At 46.6% G+C, this 12,745-nt stretch overlaps 1 long non-coding RNA gene across 5 annotated transcripts in view; it reads left to right on the forward strand.

The window, feature by feature from the left end:
* The window catches only part of LOC308056984, a 38,654-nt gene that overhangs the window by 6,326 nt on the left and 19,583 nt on the right, over positions 1–12,745 (forward strand). For all 5 annotated transcript variants that reach the window (XR_013925051.1, XR_013925052.1, XR_013925053.1 and 2 more), the window contains one exon: positions 1–12,745. This exon is cut by the window's right edge and continues 19,583 nt beyond it. This is a non-coding gene — a long non-coding RNA (uncharacterized lncRNA).

Below are 12,745 nucleotides of genomic sequence, written 5' to 3' on the forward strand. Positions count from 1 at the left end.
CTTTTCTGAGAAAACAAGAAAACCAGTTGGCGAAGTCCTGGCAACATGTCATGAATTCATTAACTTTTACTTTGGCGTCTACCAAAGTCCAAAAGTGCTACCGGTACAAATCATCTCCAACATCCATGGACTTGGACTGTTTATGTGGACTAGCCACTCCATTTCTTCTCTGAGCATTGTAATTTCTCATGGTACGTTCAAAAGCACTGAATGCTTTATCCCAATTTCTTTATTTTCTGAGTCTGTCTCTCCTGTTGTCCATAGGATTGGTCTCCTGGAACATTTTAGTGCTGTGACATACAGCCTCAGTTTCTGCTGTAATACCATGATAATTTAAATACTTGCATTTTTTCTTTCATCATTTCATTAATTCACTTGATATTGTGAAACTTGATTTCTTGCCACTGCTTACCTTTCCCAAAGTGATCACTCCAAATCACACACTGCAGTAAACTTCTGTACAACACAAAATTATCTTAACTTAGGCAGAATCCTGCTTTTAAAGTTTCTCACACACAACATCAATCCTCTTGACTCATATGTTTACGTGGCAAACCCCAGAGGACCTACCCAGTAAGTAGTATGTTCTCATAGTAGCAAATAACAAGAACTTTACTTGATAAATTAATCATGCAATAGAATTATTAAATAAAGACCAGTGTGATACTAATATGATATGGCAAACTGTTGTGCTGTGGTACATGTCTAGGAGGTGTGTTTGGAAATTAAATGCAGGCAGAGCACGCTTGATGGCTACTTGGCATTTGAGCTATTCTTCCTAATCTTTTGCTTCTGGAAAGACTCAAACCATCTGTCCCTTACCTTTGACAGTTTCTGATGCTGTAACTCCTGCTTAGTCTAACTAAAGCTAACTTGGCCGAAGATGCTGTAAGTTACTCATACATTCCAACCTAGTACTTATGTTCTAATTCTGGTTTTAAGTTTAATGATTATCAAGATACTCATTCTATAGTATCTTATGGTAAATTCTGTACTTAGGGATCTTTGAAAAGCTATGATTAAATGGGAAGTCTACATGTTCCATGATTGCTTCAGAGAACTGCAACAGATCTGTAAGGATCAGTATATCACGACTGCCTTTTACAGCAGCCACATTGCTTTCTCCTCAACACATCATCTTTATGCGGCTGTACATTAATTCCATTCTCTGTTGTAGTTTCTACTAAGGTCCCTGGTATGGAGACCAAACTTACTGCTCTGTCATTTTTTTGTATCCTTCCTGAGAGTTTCCTGAACAGTTCTGAAAACTGCAAAAATAAGAATTATTTTGCCCTAAGCTACAAAAAGCGTTCAAGTATTTTTATTAAATGCATAACATATTTGGTGAATAAACGAGGTAAATCTTTGCACTGTGTCTGTTGGACTGATATAGCGTGAATAGCATACAGCGTGTTCATATGCATATTTTAATAAACTTTCTGGGTACTCTCTGTGCATGAGAAGGCAGATACACCAACGGCTTGCTTAAAAACATTTAATTAAAGCCTGTGATAATGGCCAGTAGAGGGTGCTCTTATTACTGGTCCATGAATGCCGTTGGACTTCGTTCCTCGGAGTTCCTGTGACAACTAATTGTAAACACTGTAAAAACTTAAGTGAATTCGTAATAAGTGGAATCTTGCTAAGTTATTTGGAATCAGCCATAAAGCTGGGTTGTCTAATCCCCACCCGGTTGCGCTTTCCTCTAATTTAACGCTAAGCCAGACAATATCTTCAGTTACACAGCTCCACTTTAATGCATTGTGTTTTTTTGCGTTAACACAGCTGTAAGAATAGCAAGAGTTTTCATTTAATTCCGTTACAAGTCTCCCACCTACGAGGTACATGTTAAAATGTTTCATATTTGATACAGAAGTCAATAGCTCTTTTCCAAAAAGAAGAAGGATCTCAGTGTTCAGTACCACAGATACTGTGGCCAAGTTTCTGCACTGAACGACATGCTGCAAAAGGACTTGGTTGTGTTTTCCGTCTTTTTAGCGCTTCATTCACTAAAACTGGATGAGTAACTTACTGCTCCATGTTCAGACACCTCATTTTCCACGTCCCAGAATTTATAATTTTTTGGTGAGTTGTATGCTTCTGTTTCCCTGTGTGTAAAATGAGATTGTATCCATCTTGGTTTTAAAATGCCGCTTAGATTCCTAAGAGGGAGCGGATGCAATTCCTACTTGACTGCCAGTTAGTGAAATACATGTCTTAAACACAATTCAATACACAGGTAAGCCACTTTGCTAACGTGGTTTCAAATGCAATGATCAGACTGCTGTATTTGCACACACTTCACTAATCTTCTGTGGCAGTTTGTGCTGACACCATAACAACTTCCAAGCAGACCACCCACCCTGCAGCGCAGGAATGCTTTTTACACAATGCACAGACCTTTGGGTTGTTTCCTTTTTTTTTTTTTTTTTTTTTTTTTTTAAATCCTGTTCCTCTGAATCTGCCGTTTATAGAATAGATGCAAATAATGGTAGCAACGTTCATGCTGCTGACAAAAGAGCATCGAGACTAGAGGAGGGAATTTTGCCTCGTAGAAGCTGAAGCTGATGAGATTTACTCCCGCTGTAAGTCACACTGTGCAGTTTCGAATGAAGCAGCCAGCTTCTGGCTGATTTTTCTTTCTCTCTCCCTGAAACTGAAAGCAAGCAGCCCTGAGAGGCACAGCAAGTGAGGAGAAAGCTGCTGTACTGCTGAATTAACCCAAACCACAGCTATGTCACTCTGAAGTCACAAGCCTGAGGACTTGCCTGCATGCTAGGACTGCCACCCAGCATGGCTGCGCCGTGAAGGCTCTGTCCCATCCTTACAAAGGGACCTCCAGCAGCACCAGGGTGCCTCTGCCGGGCACGGCCGTGCCTGCCAGGGTGAGCAGTGTGTGTTACGAGATGGCCCTGCTGACCTGACACTGCTGCAAAATGCCCGTGCGCTGAAACTGGTACTCTTTGGCCACTTCAGCTCTAGTTTGTTGAAGCATATTTCCTAGACTTTCTTACTAATGATTAAAAAAATAAGTCTTTAAGGCAAACAGCTAAGGAAAGTGCATCCTTTCTCTGCACTCCTCGGCGCAAACAGTGGTGTGCTCCTCTGTATTTAATGTGGCTTTCAGTCAGCACAAAAGTCATGTGCAAGTCATGGGCACATGGTACGCTGTCCTCAAGCCCCCAGTGATACCTCTGCAATGAGGTCTCTATTGAAAGTGTCTAGCACCACTGGTGAAGCCAGCTGCTAGCAAGATGGTACAAGATCACGTAAAGGATTAGGACCACAGTTCTAGTAAAAATCTCTGGACACTTAACCATGAGGAAGGAGTAAATTAATTAAACAGAGCCTGCTCTGGGTGTCCTCCTGCTGGCTCACAGGACTTTAAAGCACTTGGAATCCTTACATTAAAATCATCTTCTATAGGAAGTGGCTCCCTGGTAGATTGTCACACATCTCTTTTCATACACTAGCTCCATCGATTGGCAGTGTGTAGTCCAGCCGGGGAGCAGAAGAGGAGAACTACTCAGGACAAGCTAAATAAGTGTAGCCTTTCTTAAATCTTGAAGACCTCAGGATCTGGGGAGTGGCTCTAGAACCAGGATTCTTGAGCAAGTCCCCTTTTTCGCATGCAGAAATTTTGTCCAGGCCAAAAACCAAAATCAGGGCTGTTTTTCCAGTATTTGTGGGTGTCTGGTAGTCTCTTCAAAGAGTAGTGCAGTGTAACACAGCAAGAAATCTCTAAATGCACTGTCAATATCCAGACATCCTGAATGGCAGCCATGACACATGTACAGACCTATTTTTTCTGTGTACAACCAGTGAATCCGAAACAACCTGAAAGCTTCAAAACCTTGCTCCATGATTTCTGTGGTCAACCTGCTTGTGATCATCCAGTCTTTGGTGTTCTGAGCACACTTGTAAAATCATCCTCTGTGTGTGCTCAGCAAATCCAGCGCGTGTATGTAGTGCTCACTATGGAGCTGCTGTGCAGCATGTAAGTGTTCAGACATCATCTGGTAGAAATATGGGGGCCACACTGTGAAATATAACACACAAAAGTGTTAGTGGTTATTATGTTATGACCCCAACTGAGAGTCTGATTCTGAATGAAAAATCCTATGTCAAATTTCTGCTTGAGGCATTTTGGCTCCAGCCGCAATGTGTAAAGATTTTTTCACAAGATAACACTTGACCACCATTGTAAGACGACAGTCTACACATTGCTGGGTCAGTTGCTGTTACTTCTGGGCCCTCCAGCTGCATAGAAAGAGCCAGCAATTTGAGTTCCTTGGTTGCAAAAGAGACAAGGCAGATGTACATTACAGTTTGCCTGCTTGTGTAGTTAGATCTAGCCCATCTCGGTGGATTCAGTGCTAAACAATTGTGAGTTTGCTTAGTAAATACCTGAGATGTGCCAGAAACGGGAGAAATAAGTGAGATAAAAGAGCGACATGCTTTGAATTGCTTTCATGCTTATCTTTTCAGTCAGTAAACAAGCACATGGATAGCGTCTCCAGATTCCGCAAAGCTCTGTCAGAGGTGTGTTCTGCTTCCTAAGGTTTGCTGTTAGTGACAGAAGATGCTATTCAGCTCTTGATAGTGTTGCAATAATTTACGCTTCCTTTCCCTTCCACCAGGAAGAGCAAATTACGGACAGAAGGGAGAGAGAAAGAGAAAAAGTAATATTATTGTCATTACTGAGAGGGTAGAAGGGATTCTCATGAAGGAATTCGGCCAAGGCTGCAGATCTGAGCTCTCATGCGTATACCATACCCCTTTTGTTAGCTCCAACAAGTGTCTCTCTGAGTGATGATTTTGCTCACCTTGCGCAGCCATGCAGAAATTCAGGCTTCTCATCCAAGCTGGATCTTTAAACTGTCCATGACATTAACTGGGGTCTATGGGAGACTGCTGCAGATGATATGGACTTTATATCTTAGGAAGGGTTGAAACACAGGAGCTGCTTGTTTCTTTGCTTGTGGTTTAACAACGGCAGGCAACCAAGCACCACACAGCTGCTCGCTCGCTCCCCCCACAGAGGGGTGTGGAAGAGGATGGGAAGGGTAAAATTGAGAAAACTCACAGGTTGAGATAAAGACAGTTTAATAGGAAAGCAAAAGCCACACACACAAGCAAAGCAAAGCAAGGAATCCATTCACTGCTTCCCCTGGGCAGGCAGGTGTTCGGCCACCCCCAGGGAAGCCGGGCTGCATCATGCGCAAGGGTTGCTTGGGAAGACAAACACTATAATGCTGAACATCCCCCCTTCTTTCTTCTTCCCCCACCTTATAGACTGAGCATGACATCCCATGGCATGGAATATCCCTTTGGCTAGTTTGGGTCACCTGCCCTGGCTGTGTCCCCTCCCAGTTTCCCGTGCCCCTCCAGCCCTCTCGCTGGCAGGGCCCAAGGAACTGAAAAGTCCTTGTTTTAGTATAAACTCCCAGCAACAACTAAAAACATCGGTGTGCTATCAACATTGTTCTCACACCAAATCCAAAGCACAGCACTGCACCAGCTACTGAAAAGAAAATTAACTCTACCCCAGCTGAAACCAGGACACTGCTTTAGGGGTAAAGTGAACCACTTTCCAGTGTCCACCTGATCCCACGTGGGACAACAGGCATAGTGTCATTGCCTTATCCCACTTTTTCTCTCTGGGCAACAGTTCCTCAGAGCAGTGGAGCTGGTGCTGTAGAGCCTGGTGTGCCTGGCTCAGTGGGGCACTGAGCTTGGGTAGAGCTGGTAGGTGGTACTTTTGTTTAAAGAGTAATTAGAAACAAAAAAGTCTGCTTCTGTTTTCTTTAAAACCTTCAAGTATTCCCCAGAGGGCACCACGTGAAGGCAGCTACATGCAGGATCCTAAGAATGACTCCTGATGGCTTCCTACCCTTACCATGGACAAGGCAACACCTGTGAGATTTGTGGGAATCGCTATTACAGATAATCCTTCAAGGAGATTGCCAGTCAGAAAAGTGATTGAAGGTGCTTTCAGCATGCGTGCCAGGTACAGCTCCTCCCTCACACAAATCCTTTCCAGTACTGCAGGGCAGGCAGCAATGCAGAGGTGCAGTTTGAATCAGAGAAGTGATGGCACTGAACCACCCAGGAAGTCTGTGACCTGGTGTTGTGCATGGACAATACTGTTCCTCTGTCAAAAACACTTACATATTTGATTAAACATGGATGATCAGTCCTGGCTTGCAAGGCTGGTCACACTGGATGGGATATGGTTCCAAGAATCTGATGAAGACTTATGTCAGAAGGCACCTCTGGGAGTTTCCAGTCCAAACCAGTGCACCCAGCAAGGCTCTTCACAATGCTGTCAGGTAGCTCAGACCCTCATCCAGCTGAGTGCTTGGTATCTTCAAGGATAGAGATCCCATCGCCTTTCTGGTGCCTGTCCCAGGGCTGCACTGCTCCTATGGGAGAGTTTTCTCCTCAGATCCAACCCCTCTTGTAATTTGTGCTCCAGGGCCTTCTGCCCTGTCGCTGGACACCTCTGACAAGAGTCTGGCTCTGTCTTCCCTGTAATGCCCCTTAGGCAGTGGGAGACTGTAACCAGGATCCCCCTTAGCTGTCTCCTTTCCACACCAAGCAAACTTTCCTTTGTACAAGCCATCAACTATGTTTTGCAGAACGGCTTCAACCGAGAACATCTCTTTAACACAGTCAAGAGCACATCAATCTCCGCTCAGGAGCTGGCAACAGGCAGCGCACATTTGCTTGAGATGGCACAAGGCAACGTACTGATTGGAAGCCACTGTGGCCAGTTTTTAGTGATGATAGTAGTGATTTAATGATGCTTGAGGGTGAGGCGGAGCAATGGGGAGAGTAATGTTCTGTGAATGGTTCGCCATGGCTGGCTGCCCCAGGAGGGGGTCTCATGATCCCCCATACTCAACACCACAGTTTGGCCTTGTTTGCTGGGGCAGGGTATGTTCCATCTGACCATTTGCTTTTGTGGTTTTTCCCCTGTTACTTTGTCCATCCACTTCTGTGAGTTTGTCTTGGGGGTTTTTGAGCCAGGTAAAACCGCTGGATCCCCAATAACTAACGGTAATGGGTCACACATCTGGATTGTGTATGGTAAGAAGAAATACCTCCTCCGGCTGAATGTGGAGCTGCTGTCTGCTAGTTTAATTTGTTGCCTCTTTGTTCTTGTGGTGAAAGACACGAGTAGTTATTGCCTATTGACCTCTCCACCAATGATGGGATCTACTTTCACTCTAGTCATCTCTGTTCTAGACAGAATCAGCGTGTATTGATATAGTTGGCTGATGAAACTCTTTTTTACTCCTCATCATCCTCCCAGTATATTTCTGTCCTTTTGCAGTTCTTCCACCTCCTTTCTGAACCTGGAAGGTAAAGGTTAGATATTACTCCCGTGGCATTGTAAGAGATGTGTGAAAGAGGGGATTTAAAAGGAGGTGTTTGCATATGTTTAGCAAGGAGGAGAGAATTGGGCAGTTGCTGGTTGTTTGTCCAGTGTTTTCTCTGGTTGTCTAAAGGCTTCTCAGTGATGTAGGCAAAAATTATGACCTGGACAAGATCTCCCCAGCATCATTGTCACCTTCTCCTTTGTCCAGGCCCTGGTCCTTTAGGCATTTTCAGCAAAGGTCCTGGTGGTGGTGTAACCATTTCCATGTCACCTAACTCACTGCCTGCAAGATGAATTTGAAAACAGAGGCAGTCCCTTCCCCGAGGATGAGAACTGTATTCTTATGAAAGCACTTTTGAAGAAAAACTCCTTCTATTTCATTCCCCTCTTTTCTTTCCTGTCTACAATGTTTACAAAGTACCTCTGAAGGTGGCATCTAAAAACTCTCACTCACTTGCCATTGGGAGGTTAATACAGATTTTACCATGACTGCCCCACAGACATAGCCTGGAGATGTTTTCCATATTTGTTGCTGGGGCCAGTTTCAGAATTTAGACCAATCCATGTGTGGAAGTGTCTTTGTCAGGTCCAGGTGTTGAGACGAGACAGGGCATTTCAGTGATGGCCTCTAAGGCAGAGGCACCCACAAGAGTTGCTCTGCAGTGGGACTAGGAAGGCTGGAAAGTGGAAGAGACTCTTCAGGGATGATGTGACCCATGAAATGAGGCTGCTGGAGAAACATCTGGCAGGAGAAGAGAGTTCTCGCAGTGACTTGTGATGGACCCTGGAGGCCCTGCAGCAGGTGACACTGGAGTCACCACCCCCACCCCCGCCAGCAGTTGTGTGTGTGAGGGACGCAGCAGAATCCTCAAGCGCTGAAAACAGTTTGATTCAAGCCAATACCACAGTTATTAAAGCAGATGAACCCATCATTTTTACTAATAGAAAATGGCTTCTCTGGCATGCCTGGAAGAAACAGAGCTATTTTATTCTCTGAGTTGCCTTCTGCAGAGGGAATAGCTATGGGACAGGGGTGTGCATGTGTGTTTGGGGAGAGGAGCATCCAAGCTCAGCGCAGGATGAAAAGCACTCAGGGTTGTAGATGGGGGAAGGCTGGCAGGATTTTCTATCTGCTTTCAGCATGTATTCAATACATGGGTCTGCATGTGGCCTAGGAGTCAGCCCCCATTTTTCCTGGCACTGCCCAGATCTCAGAAGCTTATTGCACAGGGCTTGCAGCATCCAGAGCAAGAGCTGCTGTTTGTGCAGCTGTGGCTGTCCTAAAGTAAGCAATGGGTGCTCAGGGGGGCAGCAGAAGAACAGATGAAGCAGTAGTCTGTAATTTTCTACTAGGAATAGTATGCTAGTGAGATGCCCTGTGCTTTTTTACAGAATTATCTTCTCTTGCTGTTAGAATATTTTCTCCTTCAAAGTCATAAAATATGGCTGAAAAGCAAACCCACTGCTTTAAGAATAGCCCAGAGAGAAGCAGAGTGGATTTTTGTAAAACATTTTTTCAAACCATCATTTCTTATTTCCTCACCCACGAGCCACCCCTATGGTTCAAGGCGCAATGGTTATGGTGATGCTTTAGATACATGTGCCACAATGGACAGCTCTTTAATGCCATGAGATCTGCATCACCTGTGATAATAGGAGACATGACGTGTGCTGCTTTGGCCTTAAATCATGTGGCATCTGTCCTTCCCCATCACCTAGTTCTGCTCCATGACCCACATCTTCACCTAAATACCATCCCTGCACTTTCCTTTAATTTCCACCAAATCCTGCAGGGGATCTTGTACACATAAGAGCTTGTTCCTCTGGCTGCATACCCAAGAAAAGGTTTTAAAAAACAGAGAATGAACAGAAGTTTTGTGCTCCCTTGTTATTCCTTGCAGCAAATGCATGCCCACTGAATCAGGCTGTTTTCTTGTTCAAGGAGTCATTGGAGATGAACCTCCTTTCAAAGTCCTGGCAGGACAAAACTGCTTCTGGCAGCAATTGAAACATATGCCATGAGAGGGGACACTGGGGTAGGTGGCATCCAGGCTCCCAGGGGTGGAGGAGAGCTGGCTGGTGCAGGGAGATATCATTCATACAAGCTCTGCATCGGTGTGGGTATCTATCTGACCATGTGTTGTAGGAGCTCTGCCAGCTTTTTTTGAATCTGGAGATTCCTGGAGTGAAGGAAGGGAAGAGAAGCAGCACTCTTCAGGGTGCAGGTGTTTTACACTATGGTGTACAGTGTTGCTGAGGAAGGTGTGCAGCAAGAGGCACTGGCTGTGTCAAGATGAAGGTATGTCAGTGAAACAAGATCTGGGTGCTGGCCTGAGCACACTGCCACCATCTCTTCTGCTCTGTGTTCCTCACTGTCCTTGCTGCTGTTTTGGCTCAGACACTCCGAAACAACATCCAGGCATGGGAGCGCTCCCTGCCCGCAGCCTGGACATTGGCCATCTGGTGCAGTGGAGGGGAAAGAGGATGTAGCCACAAAGATATGGGTAGAGCTGCACCGGTTGGCCCCCAGCATGTGGAGCGGTCCTGGATCCTTTGGGAAATTCCTGTAACCATCCTCACCTGCATCCTTTCAAAGTCAGGTCATATTCAAACACACCTAAGGTCCCAATCACACAGATGTCCCACTGTTGTGGTTTAACCCTGGCCAGCAACCCAGCACCACGCAGCTGCTCGCTTACTCCCCCTCACCCAGAGGGATGGGGAGGAGAGTCAGAAAAGAATGTAAAACTCAAGGGTTGAGATAAGAACGATTTAACAGGTAAAGCAAAAGCCACCCACCCAAGCAAAGCAGAGCAAGGAATCCATTCACCACTCCCCACGGGCAGGCAGGTGTTCGGCCATCCCCAGGGAAGCTGGGCTCCATCATGTGTAACGGTTACTTGGGAAGACAAATGCCATAATGCCAGGTGTTTCCCGCTTCTTCCTTCTTCCCCCAGTTTATATACTCAGCATGGCGTCACATGGTATGGAATATCCCTTTGGCTAGTTCGGGTCACCTGCCCTGGCCGTGTCCCCTCCCCATTTCCCGTGCCCCTCCAGCCCTCTCGCTGGCAGGGCCCAAGGAACTGAAAAATCCTTGATTTAGTATAAACACCCAGCAACAACTGAAACCATCAGTGTGCTGTCAGCATTGTTCTCACATCAGAGCCAAAACACAGCACTGCACCAGCTACTAAGAAGAAAATTAACCCTGTCCCAGCTGGAACCAGGACACCCACCAGACTACCTGCACTCCTGGTCTTTGGGTGCCATTTTTCCTTCACCCTTCATTCCACTGACTGAAGCCAGCCCCAAGTTCCTAAGCAGCAACACTGTCAAAGCAGATGGTATGAGTCTTTATACATATTTAGGTGACATGTTGCTTGGAGCGGTGCAGTCCACACCACTCAGGAGCCAGGACCTGTTTCTGCCAGGGCTGTGGGGAACAGACGCACACCAATGTGCAGTAACACAGGAACAGTGTGGCCTGCTCTGGTGCATCCTCCGGGGACATCCCCTAGAGCTGCTGAGTGCCTCTGTCCCTGTTACCCCACAGCCTGCTGTGCATCACAGTGGGTTTAGCTGCCGAAGGGAAAGGAGTCTGGAGCCTCCATGCCCTTGCCCAGGTAGGCACAGCTTTGCTGCCTTCTGTAGTTCTAAGAGTTGTCGCACAAATGATCCAGCTCCTAGACAACTTTAGCTTTTTGACCATGTGCCCCAGCTCTCGAGAATATGTGGGAAGCTTAAGGATAAGTGAATGATAGTGAGAAGGCACTTGTCTGTTGTTGCCAGTCCTGCTGGGGAGCTCCAACAACCATTTGAAGACAGCAGGACCAGCACTGTGCGGCACTGGCTGCTCGGGCAGGCAGAGATGCTCTTCAGCTGTGCCCAGCAAAGAGTGTGGAGCTGGAAACCAAAGAGAGAGGGAGCCTGGGCCAGCAAGGGAGAAGAAGGGCCAAGAAGGGTATTTATTTCTTTGATATTCTGTTCTTTGCTCCTAGTAGGAAAAACATTTGTGAGAGTCTTTATGCCATGCTGGTGCAGCCAGGTCTTTGTCACAGCGTCCATGAAGGAGAAGCAGGCAGTTCTCAACCTGTCTGATTGCTGCTGTGGGCATGGTCTGTGCTTGCTTCATTTCTGCCTGTCTCATTGCTTCATGGTTCATTTGGCTGAACTCTTCGTACAAAATAACGTGTTAGACAAGCTTTGTGCTGGGAAGGTTGTGGGAAGGCACTAGCTGTCTGGGGAAGGGATGGGCAAAGGGACTCTGCTTTCAGCATCCATACCCGCTGACCACTGAGCAATTGTGCTTGTTTGCTTTATCAACCCATCTAGAATAATAATAATGACGTTTCAAGTCAAAGAAACACGCCTGAGAAACCAAACCTTTCTGGCCAGTGGCTGTGCCCCCAAGCCTCCCGCAGTGCATCCTAGCGGCGTGCTGCAACTCTTCACTTTGCGTTAGGCAAGGAAGAGCGAGACTAGCACGTGCCTGATGCTTTAGTTGAAAAAACTTCAGTTACAAATGAATGGAAGAGGTATTTCCCTTCTGGACCTTCATCTTCAGTCCCCTTTCAGTGGTGCTGCTCAGTGTGTTAACAAGCTTAACAAGCTGAAGGATGGGTTGCCGGTTTGATTTGTTTGGAAAACAGCATAGGGGGGGTTGCCCCTGCCACAGCCAGGCACAGAAATGTGCAAAAGAGGTTGAGGGAAGGGAAAGGGTGAGGCCTGGATGAAGGCATGGACCACAAAGACTGAGACATGCTGTCTCTCCAGCAGCAGCTCCCCACTCCCGGATGCTGCTGCTCCCGGGACAGCCTGAAGCAGCTCCGCAGCCCGGGCTTGTGAGCGGCTGCCCCACAGCAAGGGGGCTGGAGAAGGGCTGCCCTGTGCCACTGCATGTACCGCTGTCCTGCCCCACTGCTAGGCATGGGGGACGAGGGTCACCAGGGTGAGAGGCAGTGTGAGAGTCCATGTCCCTATCTGGGCTGAGCCCGCTGCCAGGGTGGCTCAGGACACGCTCTGGGTCTGGTGGTAAACTGAGATGTGGAGGGCCACCACACAAGCTGGGGACTGGAGCTAAGGAAAGATTAGAGGAAGGCAAACAGCTTAGAGTGTTTTGTGCTGTTAGTGGGAAGAGTGAGGTGAGGTCTTTCAAATTTGTATCTCACATCCAGAATTGCTCTTTAAGTTCTGGCTCTGAAAGTCTCATGGCAAGCAGGGATGGTGGCTGAGTGAGAGGTGGCCCATGAGGGACACTCAGACCCCAGCTGAGTTCACAGACATGTAAAACAAGCCCTGTTTCAACTACTCCAAAGGCTATGAAGTTCAGAAATGCTGATAGCCTCCCTACATCCCCAA

This window comes from Falco punctatus, assembly GCF_963210335.1.
Source record: "Falco punctatus genome assembly, chromosome: Z".
Lineage (NCBI taxonomy): Eukaryota > Metazoa > Chordata > Aves > Falconiformes > Falconidae > Falco > Falco punctatus.